This window comes from Epinephelus lanceolatus, chromosome 5 (assembly GCF_041903045.1).
Source record: "Epinephelus lanceolatus isolate andai-2023 chromosome 5, ASM4190304v1, whole genome shotgun sequence".
NCBI lineage: Eukaryota > Metazoa > Chordata > Actinopteri > Perciformes > Serranidae > Epinephelus > Epinephelus lanceolatus.
The window spans coordinates 46,482,752-46,503,972 of NC_135738.1; the positions used below are offsets into that span (position 1 = coordinate 46,482,752).

The 21,221-nt window shown below is 43.2% G+C and overlaps 1 pseudogene; it reads left to right on the forward strand.

Moving 5' to 3' along the window:
* Nucleotides 1-5,016: 5,016 nt before the first annotated feature.
* LOC144463591 (uncharacterized) lies at nt 5,017-19,611 on the forward strand (annotated as a pseudogene).
* The last annotated feature ends 1,610 nt before the right edge of the window (nt 19,612-21,221 follow it).

Sequence of the window (21,221 nt, forward strand, 5' to 3'; positions counted from 1 at the left end):
CCCCTCACCTCTGGTGTCCACCAGCGGGTTTGGGGATTACCGCCACAACTGGCCCCAGCGGCCTTGTGGCCACAGCTCGCAACAGCTGCCTCGACAATGGCAGAGCGGAACATTCGGACTCAATCCCCCCCTCTGCCCTCCGGATGCGGTCGAAGCTCTCCCGGAGGTGGGAGTTGAAGATCATCTTGACAGGTTCTTCCGCCAGGCATTCCAAGCAGACCCTCACTGCTCGTTTGGGCATGCTAGGTCTGCGCGGGGTCCTCCCCTGCCACCTGATCCAACTCACCACCAAGTGGTGATCAGTTGACAGCTCTGCTCCTCTCTTTACTTGAGTGTCCAGAACATATGGCCGCAGGTCAAATGATACGACTACAAAGGTAATCATTGACCTGTGACCTAGGCTGTCCTGGTGCCACGTGCACTGATGGACATCCTTATGCTCGAACATGGTGTTAGTTATGGCCAAACTGCGACCCGCACAGAAGTCCAATAACTGAACACCACAGGCCGTTCCTCCCAGTCACGCCCCTCCAGGTCCTGCTGTCATTGCCCACGTGAGCATTGAAGTCCCCCAGCAGAACAATGGAGTCCCCAGTCTGGGCACTGTCCAGCACCTGTCCCAGGGACTCCAAAAATGGCAGGTACTCTGAACTGCTGTTCGGCGCATAAGCGCAGACAACAGCCAGGACCTGTTCCCCGACCCGAAGGCGCAGGGAAGCAACCCTTTCATCTACTGGGGTGAACCCCAGTGTACAGGCAGAGAGTCTGGGGGCTACCCACCCCGGCCCACCGCCTCTCACCCGGAGCAACTCCAGCAAAGGAGAGAATCCAACCCCTCTCAAGGACTTGGGTTCCAGAGCCAGAACTATGTGTCGAGGTGAGACTGACTATATTTAGCCGGTAGTGTTCAACCACTTCCACAAGCTCCGGCTCCATCCCCGCCAGAGAGGTGACATTCCATGTCCCAAGAGCCAACTTCTGTAGCCGAGGATCGGACCACCAAGGCCCCCGCCTTGGTCTGCTGCCCGATCCACACTGCACCGAACCCTTCTGGATCCCTCTGTGGGTGGTGGGCCCGCAGGGGGACGAGCCCATGTAGCCGGTTCGGGCTGGGCCCGGCTGGACCCCATGGGTGAAGGCCCAGCCACCAGGCGCTTGCCCACGGGCCCCAACCCCAGGCCTGGCTCCAGGGCGGGGCCACGGTAACCCTCCGGGCCAGCTACGCCAGCTCTTTTTGTTTTCCATCATGAAGGGTCTTTTGAACCGTTCTTCGTCTGACCCTTCACCCAGAACCAATCTGCCATGGGAAACCCTACCAGGGGAGAAGTGCCCCCGACAGCACAGCTCCTAGGGTTATTTTAGAAAATATATTAATTTAAAAAGAATACAGAGAGGTCTGTCTGCGGCCTGCAAGAGAGGGGCGTAACCTGTAGAGTGGACAGAACGTGTAGGGGGCACGACGTGTAGTTGTGTAACTCACGTTGAACCACGCGAGATGTAAAATGAGACCCGCCAAAAGCAAGAACAAAACAAGGAAATAAACTAGGTCTCAAAAAAGAACAATGGCGGATCGTATCCAGACTGTAGGTGTCCTTATATTTTATTTAGTAAATGTAACACACTTGTAGAATTGCTGCACATAGTTATATTATTACCCGAGGTGATGAACTAAGCAACATATATGTTCTATTCTAAACGATCCTAAAATGTTGACCCAAGTAGATAAATCTAAGCTAGAAATTGTGGCTGCTGTAATGTAGCCAGAAATAACTTGGAAATTGTGACTCCGCTGTAATAATCAGGGCAGGAATTATACCACAGCCAAACAGCCAGTGCTGTGGATGCCCCAGAGTGTGGCCGTAATGCCCCTCCTTACCATATGGCCAGTGTAGCATGCCCTGATTTGAACTGGCTGTTGTGCCCTTAAAACAAAGTTTTCTCATTCAAAACTACATGCACCCCAGTGTCTCTGTCTCTTTATTAAATGCACATTAGTTTCACAGAAAAGATTAAGAAATACCACTAAGCATCAGCACATTGCTAACTGTAGCCTCAGTTTGTGCCTCATACAGATCTGCTGGTAAAGTTAACTTTGCAAATAACATCCTTAGCCGCTAACATTAGCTCATGTACAACACAGGTACAACACAGAAACTTTTACAAAGGGTCATAATGTGCTTCTAGTGACTGTCAAATCGCCAGCGAAAGTTGTTTACACTGCGGACACGGAGAGCAGCTGTTAGTGCCTGCTCTCATGGGACAAAGATCCTCTGAGAAGAAAGACGATTCACTCTGCTCTGCTGCCAGGAACAAACTGGGAGGCAAAGATCCTCTCTGAGGAAGAGGGTTCACTTTGCTGCAGGGTTAACCAAAACGTTTTTTTGACAGTGAATTGAAAATGCACACACTTATCAGAGGAGGCAACGGAGATGCTAAGAGCCCTCTCCTCTGAGGCGTTTCTTAGCCAGGTATAAGGTGTAATGGCGTCACAGATTGACTTTTTTTCTTTTGACTCCTCCAATAAAATGTGTCAAGGCCCTACTGGGGCCTTTAACCATTCTCTTCTGTTTTGAAGTGGAAATGCTGCTGCTGCCCATATTTGGACGTCCCAGCCTCGGCTGATTAGGAGCACCTGGGTCTGGTGTTCCATACGGCTTTAAGGACCCAACCCCCAGCGCAGTTCACTCTCCCAGATCCCTGCCAGCGCCTGCATGTTTGGTTTCTTTGTCTTTTGGTTTTGCATCCAACATGACACTCACCACAAACCCTCAACCACACTTACACAACTGATAATACTGACAAACACACCTCATCTATTTGGTCCTCTGTTCTAAATCGTTTCGTTTGAAGAAAAGAAATAAATTGTTTTATTTATTGGCACTTTGGCGTTCCATTGTTCCTTTTGTCATGACTTTTGAGCCAGGTCGTGACAAACGTGAGAAGCTTTGAAACGTTTTTTTGTATTTATTATATATTTTATTTTTTAGAACATATGCATTTATGCATTGTGTTTTTATAATTTATGCATAATATCAATAAACATTCTGATAAAAACAAAAACTTTATTAACCCTCAAAGGGCAATCAGTTTTTACAGTTCACAGAGCCATTCACATGACATGAATTCATAAAAACATACATAAGGTACCAGAAGGAAAAAAAAGCTACAGTCCTCATACAGTAAAAATAAATTAATGTGATAAGATCACCCACTTAATAACAAACACATTGACAGACCAAAAGACAGTAGTGGTGAATGGCTCCTCTTCAGTGCAGAACGGAGATATTCACAAGATCCTTCATACCTACATCCATTAGGCGTTGTGCTGCCAGACAAATGAATCCCCCTTTGGGGATTAATAAAGTAATTCTCATCTTCTCATCTCATTCTCATGTAAGCTCTTGTAATTTACTACTTTGGCATAATGGCCTGCCATTTTACTCATTAGTTATGTAGCTTATCCTTAAAATATATTAATAATGTACAAAAGATAATTACATACAGTCTGTATAGTAATAACAACAATATTCGACAATCAGCTCACTTTCCATCTCATGTAAGATGAATGGACAATAAAGTTTTCTGAGTCTGAGTCTATGTAATGTAGTCTATGTAAGTAAATAATGTCAGCTTTTGTATTTCGCTGCTTTCATATTCATAATATCCTGCCTTTTTACTTGTTTACCACTTAAAAAAGAATAATAACAACAACATTTGTACGTTTTTGAATACATTTATTATAGGGCAAAGAATGCGTAAGCAAAAACATTGAGGTTTATGCAGCTGGACCGTGGTCAAACTGTATTAGTACCTATTTGGGCTCATATCCCTTTAAGAAGCATGTATAGTGGGCATGACGTGTATCAGTGATGTAACTACACGCCGCGCCCACTCTATGACATAACTACATGCCACGCCCCCTTCCGGTTATGCCCCTCTTTTGCAGGCCACAGACGGATACAGTTGCAATATTTTGAATATCACTAAATGTAAGCAACAGTAATTTTTACAACAGCAACGTCACTATATAAATAATATTCCTGACATCACAATACTGAGTGAAGTTTAGTTTTCATCAGTCACTATAAGTAAGTCCTGCTGTCCTCCTGTCCTCTGTCCTGCTCCCTCTCTGCTGATGTGATTCACTGTGTGCAGGTAACATTAGTGCTGGTAGAGAGAGGAGGGGCTCTTTGTCTCAGCCAGCAGCAAAGTTTAAAAGTATCTGCCCAATTTTACAATAAGTTCCAAATATACAGACAGCTGTCATTTTAGCTTATTAGTAACAATTCGCTATTAGCTGAACTAGCATGCTGTCTACATCAGCTTGTAAGACATAACCATACCCATCCATGTATAGTGGTATGAGATACCACTGCCACACTGAACACAAGTCGCGGCTTCACCACGCCCTCTCTGGGCTATTAGCCTATCACTGTTCAGGCGAAGGGGATAAAGGAAGGCCGTGTCCCTCCTCCTGATCTCTAGTGATGGCGAAATCGAAGCTTCATGAAGCACTGAACCACTTTGACACACCTGCTTCAAGAATGACACACTGCTTCGAAGCATTTCATACAGTCAGAAGAGTGACATCTGCTGGCTGTGTGTCAGAACTGCATCCAAGTGAAAGACCATTGGGACTGCCTGTAACCAGAGCCCTTATTATTATATATATTATATATATATAATTATATATATTATATATATAATATATTATATTATATATATTATTGTTATATTCTACGACACTGTCTGTAACGAGGCCTCGCTCCCGGTAGTCACGTGATTGTGGGCGTGCCGAAGCAGGGATCGAAACACTGCCTCGGAACACTTGCGCTTCAATAAATCGACACTGTGTCGAGCAAACTGGCTCGAGCGTAACATTACTACTGATCTCTCGCTTCCTGCCTCTTCGCCCCGCCCACTTGCAGGTCGTTGCACTCGCCGCTCGCTACAGAACACAGGTATGCACACCTTAGCATTGTATTTACATTCGGCTGCGTTTTATGTATCTGAAACCGTAACCTTTTTATTAGGTCCGGCGTCTCACCTGCAGTCGAGGCGATTATCCAGGGTGGTCTGTCGCTGCCGACTGGCGCATAGCCTGCTGCACGTGGGATACGCGGTGGCTGCCTTCCCTTGCCGCAGTGACTCTCTTCACCCCTCTCCCTCTTTGGGCGGACGCCGGTTCTACCCAGCTGGCCACCAGAACACACGGACGCTAAGCTAAGTAGGAGCATTGCTGTTTAATTATGGTCTTTTAGCCACGGCTACTGCTACCGTTGCTACCGCTGCTACTACTCTTAGCCACGGCTACTGCTGCCGCTGCTACCCCTGCTACTACTGTTACCGCGGCTACCGCTGCTTCGCTGTTTCGCTGTTGCTGCTGCTTCGCCGGCTTGGACTGGGCTTCCTGTCGGCTGCGTGTGTGTCAACCTGCTTCCTGCTGTCGGCTCGCTCTACTGCTTCTGCGAGTGTGGTGCTGCTGGATGTGTGTGGCTGCCGCTCGTGCTGATCGGGCTCCCGATCAGTGGGACGCCACGAGCTCCATCAGGACTTTCAGCCACCCATCTGGACTGGACTGGGCTGTGTGCGTGTGCGTGTGTATGTGTATATGCGTGTGTATGTGTGAGTGTTAATCAAGGTTTGGCTTAATTGTTTTGTTTATTTTCTTATTTAATTATTGGTCGATTCTCTTTGAATTTCTTAGTTTAGTTCCTTGTTTTGTTTTGGGGAATTTATTGTAATTAAGTTTCATTTGGGAGGGGAACTCCTCAGTTTGAGTCCACAGTTATTTGTGTTATATCAGTTATGATGATTAACTGTTGAGTTGATGTCTCTGGCCAGAGACTCCTTAGTTTCCTTTGTGATTCTTTTCTTTGGTTTATTTATTATTGATCTAAATCCATATTTGTCAGTTTATTAATTCATTCCAATTTGTTTCCTTATGTTATGGGATATTGTTTGTTTTCTTTTTTTCTTATCCTTGAGCCTTGACTGTGTCTCTCCTTTTTCCCCTACAGCTGAAGGCCGACGGTGGTGGTGGTGGTTTCCCTGGGTGGTGGTGATCCCCTGTGTGCTGTGTGACCCCTGTTCAAGATTTGCTTTGTGTGCACTTCACGTTTTTGCTGTGTGTTTGGGGTGCTCTCCCTTTTCTTTTTGGACTTCACTCCCCCTTGTCACCCCCTCCTCCAGCCGGTAAGCCTCAGTCTGTATCCCCTTCCTTTAGTTGGGCTCTCTTCTCCTTTTTGGTTATTGTGCCAAACCCTGTTGTTTTAACTAATAAAATATTTTTTTTATGATCAGTGAACTCCGTCTTCTGCCCTCTTTCTGGTGATAGTTCACCTTTAATATGGGTCCTTGGGCCCTACCCCAAGGTGGCGTTGTCGGTAAAGAGATCCCCTAATATATAAATTAATAATCACCCCCTCGTGTTGCCACACATGCTTAACATCTAAAACAGTGTTGTCCCCTCCCTGTAAAATCAGTAGACCAAACACAGGTATTCAAACACATGTAGACACACACACACACACACAAATACCTCCTCAGTCTATAACTCAGACTAATTACAATGTCTAGTATCGATATTGTGAATGGCAACCCTGCTATGTGTGATGCCCGAGCTAAGCAGCTAACTGCCACTAGCTCGGGCATCACACATAGCAGGGTTGCCAACTCTCAGACATCTGGCATGTAGGCTAACACATGCATTCACCTTCAATCTCACGGTCTCACTTTGCCCAACCAATTCTCACGCTGGAAAAAAGGCTGGCAGCTGAGTATTTTAAAATAATTTTAAACAGCTGGCGCGCCAGGTGGACGGAGTTGAAGTTTGCAGCCAGACTTCAGAGAGGGGAGAGGAGAGGAGAGGGGCAGACTCCGCCTGACCAGCGTACCGGTTGAGTTAAAGGCACTATGTGTAACAATTTCAGTTGTTCTTTGAGACAAACAATTTTTTGCAGTCAAAAGTGAGTCCTAGCACATGTGTATTTACCTCCATCAGCGTATCTAAGTATGTCCGTAAGCTCTGAAATTCTCATTTACATATACATTGTGACCGGTGTCTCATCATGTACGTGCGCCATCTTGAAAATACAGGTACGTACAGGGACGAAAAGCAGCAGCAAGCAGGCTAGTCACAAGTGCCGGCGCATTTGAAAACCTCTGGCTTCATAAGATGGAGGATCATACTTATTCAGCTTCTTCACTTGAAAAGGGGACATCTGCGGCTCAACCTCACACACCTCATCCCTCTCCCCGCATCACTGCGCTGCTGTTAGCTGTTAGCCGATGTTAACGCTAACAGCGGCTAACAGCGGCGCTGGCCTGTGATTGCATTACCTTTTTCTTTCAGAAGCTCTCTCCAGAAAGGCTGCCCTGATATTGACCCTCGTTTTTTGAATTCGCCGGTCATGTTGCCTTTTTGATTCCCTTGCACTTTCATGGCGACGAGGATTCCGTCTCCCATGATGCTGCATATGCATGATTGTGCATTATGCTCAAAGAGTGGGACTTTGTTATGCTGCAGTAGTGCCAGGGTAGTAGCGGCGCCGCTAATTCAATTCAATTCAATTCAATTTTATTTATAAAGCCCAATATCACAAATCACAATTTGCCTCACAGGGCTTTACAGCATACGACATCCCTCTGTCCTTAAGACCCTCACAGCGGATAAGGAAAAACTCCCCAAAAAAAACCCCTTTAACGGGGAAAAAAAAAAACGGTAGAAACCTCAGGAAGAGCAACTGAGGAGGGATCCCTCTTCCAGGACGGACAGACGTGCAATAGATGTCGTACAGAACAGATCAGCATAATAAATTAACAGTAATCCATATGACACAATGAGACAGAGAGAGAGAGAGAGAGAGAGAGAGAGAGAGAGAGAGAGATGCAGGTAATGACAGTAGCTTACAACAACATTAATGAAAGTAATAATATTATAGTTATAGTTCTGGCTACTGTGGTACAATATGTTGAAAGTATGTATTAATATCAGACAGTATACTTGTGTGACAATAGTCATATGTGTATAATAACAGTAGAAGTATGACTAATGACTAATGATGGCAGCAGCAGCAGGAGGCATCTGGCAGGACCACGGCAGCAGCACAACCACACACGTCACACTGTCCAGGCACCGCTGCGGTATGAGTTATTCTGAGAGACAGTGGAGCACAAAGGCTCCGGAGAAGAAGCCGAGTTAGTGACATCCAGAATGGCCGAGTTAGCAAGATGCAGTAATAGGATGAGAGTGAGAGAGAGAGAGAGAGAGAGAGAGAGAGAGAGAGAGAGAGAGAGAGGGAGAGAGAGGGAGCCCGGTGTATTATAGGGGGTCCTCCGGCAGACTAGGCCTAAGTCAGCCTAACTAGGGGCTGGTACAGGGCAAGCCTGAGCCAGCCCTAACTATAAGCTTTATCAAAGAGGAAAGTCTTAAGTCTAGTCTTAAATGTGGAGACGGTGTCTGCCTCCCGGACCGTAACAGGAACAGCGGCTAACAGCTGTCAGCAGCGCAGTGATGCGAGGAGAGGGATGAGGTGTGTGAGGTTGAGCCACTTGTCAGTTGTCAAAAGACAAGACGTGATTGGTTTGTTTCGATTCACACCCGCCCCAACAGTCCTACGTTATAAACACAGCCAGCATGGTGAGGAGGGGGTTTGCCAACTTGCGTCGCGTGTGTCTGTGTAGAAGCCTGAATGAATACTCCATGAAGTATCGGATGACATGGTTTCATCAATGTTATCATATCTTTTTGGTACACAGCAGCTACCGTTGTTGCAATGTGTGTTTGAAACAGTGAGGCGCTAGAGTGTGCTATCAGTTTGAATGCAATATATGATTTCAACGTTAGATGGGAGAAATTCCTACACACTGTGGTTTTAAATGGAGTGCAGCCAAATGTTTCTGTGGAAAACTACTCTCTGATTGGTGCGCAATCCATATTTGCACTTTGATTGGGCAGCTCTAGTCTCACAGTCAGCTGAGAAGATAATGTTAGCGAAATGATGACTAATTAATAGCTGCCAATATATCAAGTGAAGGTAGTTAACAAGAATACTAATGTTATTGTTACCTATATTGAATTGCTTGCTAGCTAGTTTCATGCTAGGAATAAACCCACTCCTCCTTAATAAGAACTTGTGCTCACTATTGCTTTGCACATATTTTTTAATCTTTATTGCCGCAATAGAAAGAGCAGGGTCAGGTGTGGACCAGAGACCAGCAAGGATGATCATGTAGGGTCTTCACAGGTGAGAAGAGATTATGACTGGCTGACAGAAAATATCTATAGCATAAAAGTGACTTTGAGGTTAATTTCCACAGCAATTTCACTACTACTATTCCTAATTCTGTTTCAAAATGTTGCTTTCCACATATATTTTTTTTATCTTTATTGCCACAATAGAAAGAGCAGGGTCAGGGAGGAGACAGTGGACCAGAGGTCAGGAAGGATGATCATGCAGGGTCTTCACAGGGGAGGAGAGATTATAACTGGTTGGGAAAAAATATCTATAGCATAAAAGTGACTTTGCTATTAATTTCTACAGTTATGTCAAAAGGCATTTGGAGAGCTTTGTAATATGTCAAAAATGAAATGAAATGGCCTAGGTCTAGGCACTCTTAGACTTGCATAGTCTAAAAATATACCATGAAATGCTCTTTAGACTACAATAATACACAAAATATATTATTATTCCCAAAATAATATTTTAGTTAGATCTTAATCAAAATATATTCAACCATTTCAACCATGAATTTTGCTTTAAATCCAAACTGGGTCTTGTGTCTATATGCCACATAGGCAAGTCCTAGTTTCTGGTTTTAACTAGTTCAGTCACTCTGAGCTGAATGCAGGTTCACTTGTAAGGCCCTGCAAGTCAGGGTGGCTTTGAATGTATGTAGGTATTGCCCATCTACAGAATGCTACTCCTAAACCCACCAGAATGCAGGAAATCCCATCTACCACATCCAAAATTTTCAGGGGGAGGACCCCCAGACCCCCACTATACCACCATTGTCTCTCTCTGTATGTTATTTGTATGTAAGGTTTCAGGCCCTATCCATCTCCAGCAGGCGCCCCAAAAATCCATTAGGATGCGGGGAATCAGGATCGCATCTACCAAATCAGTTGACAACCAAAAATTTTATATGTCAGCTTAGACAACAAAATTGTGGTCGGCCCCGCTGAATCTCACTCCAAGGTTTTTTGAAAAGTTGGCAACCCTGCACATAGAAATGTGTCAACATATGTCAATATGGACATGCTGCATATCCTAGCTCTGTCAGATTCTCCACAATTCAGTCATTAAATTCATCTTACTGACACCACCCAGCTAGCAGTTTACCTTACTGTATGCCGAGTAGCAAAAGCATTGTAAACAATAGCTTTGGTCAGCCAGTTAGCTGAGGTCTCCAGCTTGTATCAAAAATAAATTCCACCCATTTGTTCTTTGTTCCTTCATCCTTTGGCAGTCCAAACAAGGGTAATTTTTGGTCACAATGAAGAAAGCAGTGTCTCCTAGACATGGCATCTCCTCAACAGCTCCTCAACAGTTCAAACTCTGCAGCATCTCTCCTCCACCTCTGCTCGGAGCAGATGTGTTTGGGGGTGCGGCTCAGTGGCCAGCAGGCAAGCACTGTGTACCATGCACGCTATTATGAAACTAATCACGGAAGTAAAAGCGGGAAATTCAAAACAAGCCGTTTCAGGCAGTCAGGATCTGTGTGCCTGTGGGGAGATAGAACTCACTTTAGACTTTTTTTTTTTTTTACTTAGCAGACAGTATGGAGGCAGAGAAATGCTGTATAACACACTAAAGAGGAGGGAAAACCCCAAAAAACATAATAAGTCTCCTTTTAGCAACCGGCCGCATATCATGTTGAAGTAAAAGACTGTCTTTTTTTATCTGCGTTTGACGTTGGAAGTGACAGAGACTGACTGTCTCCCTTTTTTCTCTCCTGTATTTCTTTTCTTTCTTTTTGGTTTTTGGTACCCAGAGGTTCGCTGTTGTGCACTGCCTGTAGAGCAAAACAAAGTGTGTCATGAGCCACTCCTCCCTCTACCTCTGCTCCCCCCCCCCCCCCCCCACCCGCCTTGTCCGTACCGGCGAGACGAGTACCGCAGCACGGACTATCACATCCAGACGGTCCCGGTGTTTCTTCCGCAGGCTCCGCTTCACTCAGCTGCCCCATATACCCGCTGCTTCTTCCCACATTAACCTGAACAACAAACCAGGGCTCGGTGCTCCGGTTGGATCCAAACGGAGAGCCGCTAGCTGGGAAGCTAGCGGAGGCTAACTGGCTGTGTTAGCAGCTGAGTGAAGTGGAGCATGAGGAGGAAGCACCGGTTAGCCCCCGGTTAGTTTTCAGTGCAGGCAGATTCACTCGCCACAGGGGCGAGGAAATAAAACCTAAACAGCCAGCTTAGTTTAGCAGTTAGCAATGTCTTTCACTCACCCTCGGTCTCTGCTGTGTTTAGCTATTTCCCTGCTTTCCTGTTAGCGTTAGCACTACTCGGCTACCACGCTAACGCTCCAACTCCAACTGAGCCGGGAGCCGGGCTCACGGTCTCACGGAGAAGAGTTGGAACGTTAGCATGGCAGTCCATTAGTGCTAACGTCCCCACGCTTCTCCGCCAGGCTCAGTGAGTCGGAGCCAAGAAGCGTGTGGACGTTAGCGTTAGCACCAGTCGGCTGCCATGCTAACGTTCCGGGAGCCTGCTTCTCGGCTCCAGCGAGCTCTAGCGTGGAGCCTGGCGGGCTCACGGAGAAGAGAGGAATGTTAGCGTTAGCTCCCAGAGTTAGCACTAGAGCTACTACGGCTATTGGAGTAGCTTGCAGCTATGGAGCGCTTCTACCAGCTCTTCTAGTCACTCCATTGACACAGGTGCTGAGAGATGAGAGGACTGTGGGGTGTTAAAATAGTCATAGAGTAGAGAACTATCCCTCTTAAACATTATACAGCTTTTATATATATTACCATTTTTTAAAATTAACACTTCAGTGTATGCAAGATGAAATATTAAACATCATGTGGCACTGGTCTTATGTACTCAGCTCAACTCAACTTTATTTATATAGCACCATTCATACAAACATGCAGCCTAAAGTGCTTCACGAAATTGTGTTTTTTGTGTTACCACAACAAGCTTCCATTAGTGGTTGAAAAATGGCTGAATGAATCAGTGGGTCTCATTCATGAAACATGAGCAGAAGGAATTTGTGTGTAAACTGTTCGCAGACGGAAATTTACGTGCATGTCCGCATTCATCAATATTTTAGTAGCTCCGATCTTTTCGTAGCTACTAACAAAATCTACTCCTGCTCCTGACCACTCGTAGTGCTTGTGTAAATTTAGTAAAGCACATAAATATTGCTTATCACTATTGGAAATTACAATGTTAATTCGTATTGCGCTCTGTTAGACACAGATGCCTTTGACAGACGTAATCTAAACATGACAAAATATTAAAAATATAACACATTTAGTTAAATTAGTTGGCAATTAGCAGGTTTAAGATCCAGATTAGGTTCTTGTGAATTATCTATTATCTTTAGAGTTTATCCATTACACGCAAAACATCTCTGGTTTCCCATTCCTACTTCATTCAAAACCCCACAAATGAATCTTCTGTTTGTTCGGTGACCACTACGCTATCAGTGATGGTTTTCAGAATGTATTATGATACAACACCTTACCGTCTGGGTTTGATGTTGACTCCAGTGGAGGCATGTCGCTGGTCTCCTCAATTATGCCAGCGATGCGCTTGTCTGCAGCAGATAGTTGTGACTGTGAGCCTCCTCCTCCTGTGGCTGCTGTATTTTTTTGTGTGTGCTTATGTGTTTCTTTGCCTCCAGTTTCATATCAAACCATTTACGCTTCACCTCTGACATGGTTCTTTGTACTACGGAGATAACATTAACAGCATCTGTTAACTCTCTCCAGGCCTTCGCTTTGCCTGTCCTTATCACACCACTACTAACTGAAGAAAATAAAATGTTTTTTCTTAAGTCCACTCCACCCAAAATTATTTCGATCTCTGCTTCAGAAAAATTCTTTTTTCTTTCTTTCTCTTTCTTTCTTTGCGCCATGACTGACAGGTCGACAGGATTCACCTACACCTCCTTATATGGTGGTCACTGGCTATTCATGGGCGGGGATTTATGGTAATTGATGATTACCGGGAGCGCACTGTCACTTTACGATGGATTGGCATTCATGATCATACACACGTGTTTACGATAAAATCTGAGTTTCCCGCGGCGTTCCTGAATCCGGAGTAGGTTTTTAGTAGCGAAGGCTTTTATGTGCAAATCTACATACAGATTTACTAACTTTTCATGAATGAGACCCAGTGTGTTTATATGCCATTTTTATCATTTGGGTGAAGAATAATCATTTGTATAATACAATATTTTGTATTATCCGTATGATTTCAGGTTTGAAATAGAAATATTACACACAGCAGGAACAGAGAAATGTCAATATTCATTCATCAGTGTTATGTGCTGTAATGGGAGTATGAATAGACTGACACACTGCCTGGGCCAGGGGTTCTAGAGAAAGTGCAAATAAGAAAGGAGACAAAACACAGCCTTGTCTAAAGCTTCTAGAAAGTGGGAATAAGGAAGAACATAAGTTACTGGTCATCACCATTGCCGTGGGAGAGCAATATAAAGTTTGAACCATTCTAATAAACTGGGCTCCAAACCCCATGTGTTGCAGAACTGACCATAAGTAATGCCATTCCAGGCGATCAAAAGCTTTCTCCACATCAAGGGAGAGTACAGCACATGGGGTTTGGCTACCAGAGGCAGCGTCAATAATATGTAAGAGTCTTTGAATGTTGTCTGATGATAAGCGGGATTTTATAAAACCAGTCTGATCGGGGTTTATGAGCTTATGCATAAAAGGCTCCAGTCGAAGGGCTAACACTTTAGCAAATAATTTCACATCCGCATTCAAAAGAGAAAGCAGGCGATAATTCGCACAATCATTTGGGTCTTTCCCCTTTTTAAGGAGTAATGTGATAGTAGCTGTGTTAACATCTCTTGAAAAAGAACCAGTATTTAATGCATAATTAATCATATTCAAAATTAAATGACCAAGTTGAGGCCAGAAAGTTAATAAAAATTCAGGGGGAATCCCATCAAAACCTGGTGATTTACCTTTGTTCATGCTACGTAATGCAGCTTCTAATTCATCCAATGTTATAGGTTTCTCAAGGGACAAGACGTCACTGGGCAAAAACTTAGGTAGATGAAGGTTGCTAAAAAACATATCAGATTTGGAAGAATCATGTGCAACCTCAGAGCTATATAACTTTGAAAAAAACATGCGAAAAATGGAACTGATTTGTACAGGATCAGACACTAATTCTCCTTGTGGTGTTTTAATAGAAGAAATATTTGCAAAGTTCTCGCAGGCCCGGAGGCTCAAGGCAGGTGATCTAATAGGACGTGCACCTTCAAAGTAGTGATTCTGACGTGAACGATAAATAAGAAACTCTGCACGCTGCCTGAGCAAGAAATTCAACTCATTTCTTATTGAATTCCATTGCACCAACAAATCTGGAGTCACATTAGAGTGCATAATTTCTTCAAGATGCAGAAGATTTTGTTCTAGTTCATAAATCCTGCTATATCGAGTTTTATTTAACCCTTAGATGCACGAGTGATTGGACCCTACACTCTTCCATAAGTGGGTCAAAAATGACCCGTGTTAGAATCAATGTGTTTTTATGTCACTTTTGTCATTTTGGTTAAGAAAAATCATTTTTATTATATTTTGGTCCACATAAGAATGATTTCATGGTTGAAATATTTTTATTTTTCAGGGTTTTTTTTTTTTTTTTTTACATTTTTAACATTTTTAAAACATTTTGAAAATTGGAAACGAAAATTACACAACAGCAATAGAACAATGTCAACATCCATTTTGTGCGTGTGGTGTGTGTGTGTGTGTGTGTGTCTGTGTGAAAGAGAGTATATGCGTGTGTGTGTGTGTAACTGTGCAATCCTGTTCAGTTGAATTTCCAGGTGAACGACCGACACCTCCACCTGGACAATAGTCTGGGTCCTCATCGTCTGATATTTCAGATTCTGAGTCCAATCACATAACTGCCTCTTCATTCAGCATCCTTACAACCATTTCAGCTGTATACCTCGCAGCCATAACACTTTGGATGAGGAAACATAAAACGAAGAGAATGTTTTGAATGACAAGCAAACCTATTGATCAATATGTAGCTATATAAATAAATGCACACATGCATCCGCGCGCACACCGACACACATGCACACACACGTGTGTGCAAACACACACACACACACACACGTGCGCGCAATACATACAGTAAAGTACATATATTTATCTAGCTAATGTTAGCTAGCTATTTTCGCAAACTATAAAATAGGCAAATTTGATGATAGATGATAAGAAACTCATACTCTTTCACACAATATTCAATCACACACACACACACACACACACACACACACACACACACACACCAGATAGGGAGTATACTGCGAAACTAGAGGCCATTGTCTGTGTGGTCCACAAAATATAAATTCCAGACAGTCACAGATGATAAGATTCAAAGGTTACCATAAAATTCCATAGGAAATGAATGCGAGTCATTTTTGACCCACTTATGGAAGCTTGGGGTAGTAATACAAAAACTATAATTTTGTAAAATGTATAAAAGGTAAGTGAAAAATTTCAATGACATGATATTAATAACAAGTTTTTTGAGGAATAGCTGAATATGAAATGATAACAACTTTTCATTACGAAGATATCACAAGAAAACAACCTCACCGGGTCATTTTTGACCCACTTATGCATCTAAGGGTTAAATTGGATGCAAATGCAGTACAGTTACTTCTAATAAAACCTTTCACTGCATCCCATAAAACTCTAGGATTGTCTACAGAATGTTCATTAAATGAGATAAATTCAGCTAAAGCAGATTGGAACTGGTTTATAAAATTGATGTCCTGTAAAAGGGAAGTGTTAAAGCGCCAGCGAGGTGCACGGTTTATTTGTGGAGTCAAATTAGCCTTACAAATTACAGCTTTATGATCCGAGAGAACAAGAGGGATCATGTAAATACGGACGTTATCAAGAAGATTTTTTGAGGCGAAAATAAAATCTATTCTAGAAAAAGAATGGTGTCTGGATGAAAAAAACGAAAAATCTTTGACCGATGGATTGAAATCACACCATAGGTCGATCGCTGCAACATCATCAGCCCATTTTCTCAAAACTGTGGACGCTGACCTCTGGTCACTACTCTCTGCTGAGGCTGTCCTATCTATTGAATGTTCCCATACAGCGTTAAAATCTGCACCAATAATTAAACGATATTCTACCAGATCGAGCAACAATTGGGTTAATTGTGCATAGAAATTATTGTCAAATGTGTTAGGAGCATATATGGATACAAAAGCAATTTTTTTATTGGCTATTATGGTTTTAATAAAAGTTATTCTACCCTCTGAATCTCCCCCTGTACCTAAATTTCTAACTTGAAGGTTACGACGAGCTACTATAAGTACACCTTTAGTTTTATTAGAAGAGGAAGAGGATGATAACACATGGTAATGATTATTCTGCAATCTATGCACATCCTTCTGTACCAAATGAGATTCGCTGACCATGGCTATATCCACTTTCTCCCTACTAAGAACATCCAAGAAACTAGTGCGTTTATGTGGTATATTAAGGCCTCGGGCATTAAAGGAAAATAAAGTCAGCCTAGTCATTCAAGATGCCATAAACAAAAAGTATAATGGTGGTCAAGAGTCCTGTCCTTTCCCATCCCACCCACCGCCCCCGTCCACCCATACAACCCACACATACTCTCCACATACACACAACATAACAGCACAAACTGCAAAGACAAAGAGAAAAAAAAACACTAAAGCCGTGAATAGACAGTAAAAACCAGATAAAACACAGAAGCAAGACAAAAACAGGCAAAAACAAACAACCCGACACGGTAAAGCACAAGGCTTAAATACCATGAAGGCAAAAGAGAAAGAAGGCGAGCCTAAAAATAACTCTAGTGGGGGAAGATAATCGACCCAAAAATTAAGTCATTGGCCATTAATAATCAGCTTCTCACAAAGATAGATAAATGCTATTGTCAAGAGGAAGAAAAAAAAAACAAATTTACCAGCATATTTGTCATTTGTGAAAGCATTTAATCAAAAACAAAGAAGCAAGAGTGTGCACAGTTACGCATATGCCAGAACTACATTCAAAATAACTTAGCTATGATCAACAGCCCTTATGCTAAATTAGAGAAGTGAGGAAAAAGAAGGGGGGAAAGACAATTTAAACGTCAAGTTCTTGTAGATAACCAAATCCCAAAATACCCATTAACATCGAGCTGCGCAGGAGGGACGAAACTAATGGGCTAATAATAATTGTCCAAAACGGCTCGGGTAAGTCCAGTATGGTAGTTTATGTCCACAAAAAGAAAAAGAAAAAATAATAATCCACTTACCCCGGGCTGCATAGGAGGAGGGAAAAAAACCTCACTTGTTCCGATTGACCGGGATAATCCAGTAAAGAAGTCCAAACATATTAGGCTACTTAACTCAAGCTGCACGGGAGGAAAAGAGACGCAATTGTCCCACCTGCTCAGGTTAATCCAGAAAAGTTAGTCAATGTCCAGAAATATGGACTTCATTGAAACCGTGGCCGTCTTCACGTTATCAAATTTATGGATTTTGTCCACAATCCAAACCCATAGTGTAGCTGGATCCCGAACCCGGGTCTGGATACCTTTGTCATGAAGCTGTTGCCGCAGTGGCCAGAATTCACCCCGAAGCCGTCTCCGCTGAGCTGACATGTCAGTGGTAATTCTGACAGGTTGATCCTGGTACTTTAGCTCTTGGGATTTAGCAGCTTCCAGGATATCTAACTTCTTTTGGAAGTGAAGAAGTTTAAATATTACCGCCCAGCGCTTGTTGGATTGCGGTGGAGGGCCGATTCTATGAGCTATTTCAATATCGTGCGCCTGGATTGGAACAGGAGGTTGGTGAGGAAATTGGCAAGAAATGACACCATACCGTTGCCGGCTTCACTCTTCTCTGGTAAATTCAACAATCTCAAATTGTGCCGTCTTGATCGATTTTCCAGTCGGTCGATTTCAGTGAGAGCCTCCTATAAATCCTTTTCCAGTGTTTGAATGCATAATTCATGCTTGTCCAGCTTGGATGCGTGCTCATAAAGTTCGGCCTCAGTTTTCTCCAGTCTGTTCCCAATGGACTCCACAGACGCTGTCAGACGGTCTAACTTGGAAGAAAGAGTGTCTATTTTGTCCATTTTACTGTCAGAGCTTGGTTAGATTCCACAAGCGCGTTCAGAGTTTGCTGTAGCTTTTCCATTTCTTTGGAGCGAGTGGACATTTAAACTGCGGGTGTTTCCAATCAGAGCTGATTGTTTGTTTGTTTGTTTGTTTGTTTGTTTGTTAAACAAACGTTCTTAACTCATAATCAGGCCGCAGACGGAGATAAAAGAAAAAACACAGTAAAGAGATAAGGTAGCCTTACACTTCTATCAGTTCATTCTGACTTAAAGGGTCGATATTTTCCCCTAGAGTCTGACCCGCACGTCTCTACTCGCTGCCGTCGGCCATCATCCTATCCCACACCTATTGTTGACTTTGCAATCTTTGTTACTTTGGCAGATCTGACACCTCTCTCTTTGGCTGATCTCACTATTGTGGGGATGCTATGACAGAACAAGCCAGAAATCCCCCCTCTGATGAAGGCTTCCAAGAGGTTCACAGCACAGAATTTGGATTCAGTGGCAACCTTCCCATGGTCAGCTATGTGAGACAGAAAGGAACGGCTGTTGTTCTCCTGAGCACGACACCACAACAAAGTGGTGGATGAAAATAGCAGAAAGAAAAAAACAGAAGTGATCACAATCTACAACAGGACCAAAGTAATGTAACACCATGGATCAGAGGGTTGGCACCTACACCTGCAATCACCAAACACAGAGGTGACCCATGGTGCTGTGGTAGAACATGCTTGAAATCACCACTCTGAATGCCTGCTTTTTCACAGCTCAGCAACCTGAATTCAAGAATGGCTTTACCAGTGCATGACAGCTCCTCCTCAATGAGCTCTCAAAGGATCACACCACACATGAGGAGTCAAATAAAAGGCTGCCCCCAACTGCAAACCCTGATTATTGAAGGAATGGGAAGATGTTGGGTGACAAAAGCCACAGCCCAGCCACAGGAAATAAGCAGACAGGGCCAGCCAAAGAGACAGAGGTGTCAGATCTCCCCAAGCACCAAAGATCACAAAGTCACCAATAGGTGTGGGAAATGTAATGTACCTGTGTGCAATGTTTACAGCCAGAGACAGGTGATTTCTCTCTCTCTCTCTCACACACACACACACACACACACTTATGGAAGAGTGTAAGGTCTAATCCCTCATGTATCTAAGGTTTATACAGTTTACATTATTGTTCATTACTAAATTGATTTTTCGGTAATGCTGGTGGAAGAATATAAGTTTATATCACCCTGTTCATCACTGTGTGACCAGAAACAAATGTTGCCCACAGATACCAATCAACTAAGCAATGTATTTATTTTTTTGTCAAATTAAATTATAGAAAATACAATTTCAGCTGAATGTGTTATGTTCAGTTCATTTTTTTACACTGCTGATTCAGATACAGTTGACAGACTGCAGGAGCTGCAGGTCCCTCAGGCTGCAGTGATGTGACTAGATGATGGAAAATCTAAATGTGAAGGGAAGCGGTGACCAGTACGTGTCTTTGGTAAGTGGATTTATAGATACACACACAGTATCTGTGGATGTGGTTAAGGGTGTCAGGAACAGAAAGTGACCACTCTGCACTGAGTGCAGAAAATATTCACTGGAGAAATACCACAGCCAGACAGACGGCAACATGTAAATTGGATGTTTAATTCTGTGGTTTTTGTACACAAACTGTGATAGCATCTGTTATGCTTACTAAACTTTTTTAATAGTTTTTCCAGTATACACTAAACATGTCTGAGGGATTGCTGTAGCTCATTGAAGACTATATTACTACTCAAATAATCCTGGGTTATTTAATTTGCAATTGATCCCGACATATATAACCAAGATCTTTTACAGGAATGTCCTTTAGCAGCATCACATACAACATAAATCAAATCATATAAAAACAAGGACCACAAACTATATTTAAATAGATAAAATACAAAGACAATAATCAAGTGTCAAACACATGATCAGATGTGCTATTAAGGGATAATAACATTTTCAAAATGCCAGCAGTTAATACACTTCAAGGAAAGTAGAATCAGATACAGTACAGGCGAAATAAAAGGTGAAATAACTGAAAACATGTTTTATATTCTAGTTTCTTCAAAATAGCCACCCTTTGCTCTGATTACTGCTTTGCACACTCTTGGCATTCTCTCCATGAGCTTCAAGAGGTAGTCACCTGAAATGGTTTCCACTTCACAGGTGTGCCTTATCAGGGTTAATTAGTGGAATTTCTTGCTTTATCAATGGGGTTGGGACCATCAGTTGTGTTGTGCAGAAGTCAGGTTAATACACAGCCGACAGCCCTATTGGACAACTGTTAAAATTCATATTATGGCAAGAACCAATCAGCTAACTAAAGAAAAACGAGTGGCCATCATTACTTTAAGAAATGAAGGTCAGTCAGTCCGGAAAATTGCAAAAACTTTAAATGTGTCCCCAAGTGGAGTCGCAAAAACCATCAAGCGCTACAACGAAACTGGCACACATGAGGACCGACCCAGGAAAGGAAGACCAAGAGTCACCTCTGCTTCTGAGGATAAGTTCATCCGAGTCACCAGCCTCAGAAATCGCAAGTTAACAGCAGCTCAGATCAGAGACCAGATGAATGCCACACAGAGTTCTAGCAGCAGACCCATCTCTAGAACAACTGTTAAGAGGAGACTGCGCCAATCAGGCCTTCATGGTCAAATAGCTGCTAGGAAACCACTGCTAAGGAGAAGCAACAAGCACGAGAGATTTGTTTGGGCCAAGAAACACAAGGAATGGACATTAGACCAGTGGAAATCTGTGCTTTGGTCTGATGAGTCCAAATTTGAGATCTTTGGTTCCAACCGCCGTGTCTTTGTGAGACGCAGAAAAGGTGAACGGATGGATTCCACATGCCTGGTTCCCAGTGTGAAGCATGGA